Source organism: Mytilus galloprovincialis, chromosome 6 (assembly GCF_965363235.1).
Source record: "Mytilus galloprovincialis chromosome 6, xbMytGall1.hap1.1, whole genome shotgun sequence".
Classification (NCBI taxonomy): Eukaryota; Metazoa; Mollusca; class Bivalvia; order Mytilida; family Mytilidae; genus Mytilus; species Mytilus galloprovincialis.
Window position 1 is genome coordinate 10,982,829 of NC_134843.1, and position 6,000 is coordinate 10,988,828.

Below are 6,000 nucleotides of genomic sequence, written 5' to 3' on the forward strand. Positions count from 1 at the left end.
TAGGTCCGGTAAGGACCGATTTCGGCCTCAAATTTCAGGTTCATCTGACGAAAGATTTTGACCACTTTTTTAACACTGAAATGTCTATTTCATTTGAATCATTTATGTGAACGATTTTAACTGATTTAATCATTAAAAACGATCCGATTCAAGCTCAAATATGAAAAATCTACCAAATATGCCGAAAAAATTTCACTTTCAGATGTTTTTTTGTCAAAAATGAAAGTGGCGGCATCCGTGTTCATCCTCAACCTTTATATATGTTATGTATTATCATAAAATACAACTTATATTTCAATATAAAGGATGAACACGAATGAGGCCACTTTTGTTTTACACGAAAACCGTCTAAAATTTAACTTAAATGCTAGAATTGTGATGATTTCAGTAATTTAGCATGACTTGATGGTGCTAGTACACAATATATGTGCATTGTATTGTCAAAAACAACCCATTTTTATACGACCGCAAATTTTGAAAAAATTTTCGTCGTATATTGCTATCACGTTGGCGTCTGCGTCGTCGTCGTCGTCGTCGTCGTCCGGCGTCCGAATACTTTTAGTTTTCGCACTCTAACTTTAGTAAAAGTGAATGGAAATCTATGAAATTTTAACACAAGGTTTATGACCACAAAAGGAAGGTTGGTATTGATTTTGGGAGTTTTGGTCCCAACATTTTAGGAATTAGGGGCCAAAAAGGGCCCAAATAAGCATTTTCTTGGTTTTCGCACTATAACTTTAGTTTAAGTTAATAGAAATCTATGAAATTTTGACACAAGGTTTATGATCACAAAAGAACGGTTGGGATTGATTTTGGGAGTTTTGGTCTCAACAGTATAGGAATTAGGGGCCAAAAAAGGGCCCAAATAAGCATTATTCTTGGTTTTCGCACAATAACATTAGTTTAAGTAAATAGAAATCAATGAAATTTAAACACAATGTTAATGACTACAAAAGGAAGGTTGGTATTGATTTTGGGAGTTTAGGTCCCAACAGTTTAGGAATTAGGGGCCAAAAAGGGACCCAAATAAGCATTTTTGTTGGTTTTCGCACCATAACGTTAGTATAAGTAAATAGAAATCTATGAAATTTAAACACAAGGTTTATGACCATAAAAGAAAGGTTGGGTTTGATTTTGGGAGTTTTGGTCCCAACATAATAAGGGGCCCAAAGGGTCCAAAATTAAACTTTTGTTTGATTTCATCAAAATTGAATAATTGGGGTTCTTTGATATGCTGAATCTAACTGTCATGTATGTAGATTCTTAACTTTTGGTCCCGTTTTCAAATTGGTCTACATTAAGGTCCAAAGGGTCCAAAATTAAACTTAGTTTGATTTTGACAAAAAATGAATCAGTTAGGTTCTTTGATATGCTGAATCTAAAAATGTACTAAGATTCTTGATTATTGGCCCAGTTTTCAAGTTGGTCCAAATCGGGGTCCAAAATTAAACTTTGTTTGATTTCATCAAAAATTGAATAAATGGGGTTCTTTGATATACCAAATCTAACTGTGTATGTAGATTCTTCATTTTTGGTCCTGTTTTCAAATTGGTCTACACTAAAGTCCAAAGGGTCCAAAATTAAACTTAGTCTGATTTTAACAAAAATTGAAATCTTGAAGTTCTTTGATATGCTGAATCCAAAAATGTACTTAGATTTTTTATTATGGGCCCAGTTTTCAAGTTGGTCCAAATCAGGATCTAAAATTATTATATTAAGTATTGTGCAATAGCAAGTCTTTTCAATTGCACAGTATTGCGCAATGGCAAGAAATATCTAATTGCACAATATTGTGAAATATCAAATTTTTTTTTAATTAGAGTTATCTTTCTTTGTCCAGAATAGTAAGCAAGAAATATCTAATTGCAAAATATTGTGCAATAGCAAGATTTTTTTTTAATTGGAGTTATCTTTCTTTGTCCAGAATCAACTTAAATCTTTGTTATATACAATATACAATGTATATTCACTTTTTACTACCAACTGATAAATTAAAATAATCTTTACCATTCAGTGATAACAAGCAGTTTTTTTACATCTTAATATTTTATGATGTATTTAAATGAGTAGTTATTGTTGCAAACTCCATTAGAAATTGTAATTGAGATTAGTTTTGGAATAAGGGAAAGGGGGATGTGATTAAAAAAATTGGGTTCAATTTTTCTCATTTGAAATTTCATAAATAAAAAAGAAAATTTCTTCAAACATTTTTTTGAGAGGATTAATATTCAACAGCATAGTGAATTGCTCTAAGAGAAACAAAAATTTTAAGTTCATTAGAACACATTCATTCTGTGTCAGAAACCTATGCTGTGTCAACTATTTAATCACAATCCAAATTTAGAGCTGAATCCAGCTTGAATGTTGTGTCCATACTTGCCCTAACCGTTCAGGGTTCAACCTCTGCGGTCGTATAAAGCTACGCCCTGCGGAGCATCTGGTTATGTAGTAGAAGCATTCTACTGTCCAATAAATAACTAAAAGTTTACATTTCAACAATTTTGTAAAACTGCTATATTTTAGGGCCAAAAAGGGGTCTTACTGGACCTTCTCCTTTGACCAAATTTGGCCACAATCATTACTAGGATATCTAGTTTAAAAAAATTTGTCCAATGACCCCACTCACCAACCAAGATGGACATGGCTAAAATAGAACACAGGGTTAAAATACAGTTTCTGGAAAAATATCTTTAAAACCAAAGCATTAAGAGCAAATCTGACAGGAATAAAAATGTTCATCAGGTCAATTTCTATTTGTCCTGGAATTTTCAGATGAATCAGACAACCCTTTGTTGGGTTGCTGCCCCTAAATTGGAAATTTAAAGGAAATTTTGAAGTTTTTGGTTATAATCTTGAATATTATTATGTATAGAGATAAATGTAAACAGCAATAATGTTCAGCAAAGTAAGATTTACAAATAATTTGCCATGACAAAAATTGTCAGTTGACCCCTTAAGGAGCTAGTGCCCTTTATAGTCAATTTTTAACAATTTATCATAAATTTTTGTAATCTTTTACAAAAATCTTCTCTGAGACTAATGAGAAAAATTTAACAAAACTTGGCCACAAACATCATTAGAGTATCTTGTTTATAAAATGTGTCCGATGACCCCACCTGTTAACCAAGATGGGCAACATGGCTAAATATAGTACATAGGGTTAAAATGCAGTTTTTGGCTCATATCTCTGAACCCAAGCTTTTAAAGCAAATTTGACAGGGTTGAATTGTTCATTTGGTCAAGATCTATCTGCCCTATAATTTTCAGACAAATCAGGCAACTGTTGTTGGGTTGCTACCCTGGAATTGTTAATTTTATGAAAATTTTGCAGTTTTTGGTTATTTTATCTTCAATATTATTATAGATGGAGATATACTGTAAACAGCAATAATGTACAGCAAAGTAAGACCTACAAATAAGTCAACATGACAAAAATGGTCAATTGACCCCTTAAGGAGTTATTGCCCTTTATAGTCAATTTTTATTAATAATTTTCGTAAATTTTTGTAAATTTTTACAAAGTATTTTCCTCTGAAACTACTGCCAAGTTCATTATAGATAGAGATAATAGTAAGCAACAGAAATATTCAGTAAAGTAAGATCTACAAAACATCACATTACCGAAACACAATTTTATTATGAATCAATCTGTGTCCTTCGTTTAATATGCAAATAGACCAAGTTGAGCGACACAGGCTCTTTAGAGCCTCTAGTTTCAAAAATGTACTGTCATAATTTTACAACAAATGTAGGAAATACATGAACTTTGACAGTTGTTCGAATCAAACAAAAAACAAAACAAAAAAACCTGAAGCACATGATGAAGAACAATTTAAATCAGGAGATAGTACCTATAAAACGGATTTGTTAAATGAGGGACAAAAATAGATACCAATAATGATAATTTTTATGTAAAAGTCAAGTATTGAGCACAGGCATTCATGTATAAACAATTAACAATGAAAAAAAAATGAAGCTTTAATTTCCTATCTGCAGAGCTTATTATGGTTGTACCATTCATTTGTATGCCCGCCTATGATAGAAGGGGGCCTATATTTTCTGTTCAGTTAGTCTGTCCCTGTAAACGTCACAGAAGGGGCCTATATTTTCTGTTCAGTTAGTCTGTCCCTGTAAACATCACAGAAGGGGCCTATATTTTCTGTTCAGTTAGTCTGTCCCTGTAAAAGTCACAGAAGGGGCCTATATTTTCTGTTCAGTTAGTCTGTCCCTGTAAACGTCACAGAAGGGTCCTATATTTTCTGTTCAGTTAGTCTGTCCCTGTAAACGTCACAGAAGGGGCCTATATTTTCTGTTCAGTTAGTCTGTCCCTGTAAACGTCACAGAAGGGGCCTATATTTTCTGTTCAGTTAGTCTGTCCCTGTAAACGTCACAGAAGGGGCCTATATTTTCTGTTCAGTTAGTCTGTCCCTGTAAATGTCACAGAAGGGGCCTATATTTTCTGTTCAGTTAGTCTGTCCCTGTAAACGTCACAGATAAACAAGTAGAGTAATGTAAAAAAGACAGATTTTGCTTAATTTATAAAAAAAGAAGCAAAAAGCACGTTTTCTTCATACACCATAAACTTGCATTATCTTTTTTTTTTTTTCTTTTCATTTTTTACATTTTGGAAATTTCGTTTACTTGACTTTATAGTAACCACTTTTTAGCTCACCTGACCTGTAAGGATACCAATAATACACATGTTTGCTTATCTTAAGAATTTTTGTTAACTTATAGCAAAAGTCCATTACTAAACTTTGGTGAATGGTTAAATTCAGACGTAATCTCAGATCAGCTCACTTTCGATATTCATAAATTTTAAGGTATGAGATTTATTCATAAATAATGCGTAAATTTTCCAGTTTTCAGAATGTAACTCAAAAATGCTTTGAACAATTTTCATGGGACCTTGGTTAGTAGTTTAAATGTATTGACATACGTTCTCTTTCGATTTTTAAAAGTTTCAAATTTACATTTTGAATTCGAAGTATTGAGACTTTATTAAAAAAAAAAAGGTGAGATTTTCTAGTATTGTGGACAATAACTCAAAAAAGCTTTTAAATATAGCAGTTATCATGAAACTTTGGTGATTTGTTTAAATCTATAAATTCCTTATATGACATTGCAAAGTTATTGAACTTTATTAGATGAAAATAGTCAAATTCTCATTCTGTCCAGTTTGCGACGGGCGTATCATGCGCAAATGGAGCAACTCTATTTATACGACCGCAATAACTAATGGTTTTTTGGTCGTATATGGGTCATTTTCAAAAAATGTCGAATTTTCAGTACACCCATGCTAATTTTTTTATTTCTAATGGAAATTTCAGTTGTAATGGTTTAAATGAAAGCTTGTCGGATTTGTGATTCAGAACATTAATAATATACACACCTTACATCTATTTTGATAAGATTAAACTGCATTTAAGTCCGATTTTGGGGGTATTTGTGTGCGTACATTGTCAGAAAAACACATTTCAAATGATTTTTTTCCGATTTTCTGATCGCTTGATATCTGCAAAAGGGACTTTTAAGAACGTTAATTATAATTCAAACGAAAAATCGTAGCTTCTTTATCACTGTATGTAACAGATTATCTACAAACTAAATTCAATCAGCGTACAGGAGGTTCATGTCTATCCTGTTACCGCTACTTAAATCAGTCGTTAAATTATTCTCCCTATGAATATTGAATCAGTGTTGATTTCGAAAATGCAAAGTAATCTTTACATTTAAAACGCCTCGTTTCTTGAACGACAGTGTAGAGAAAAGAAATTTCAAGACATTAAGTGAAAAAAATAGAGCGTACTTTTTTTTTATGTCTATGCTGTTACCAACCATTTTGATTAATTACACTAACAGTATGGTTGTAAAAAGTGCAATAACGTGTTGGAAACCAAATTCACAATAGAAAACCATAATCACTTCACCAAAGGGAGTAGTTATTTCACAACAGCAATCAAGAACGAAGAAATTTGTCTATCCTGTTACTATGGTTGC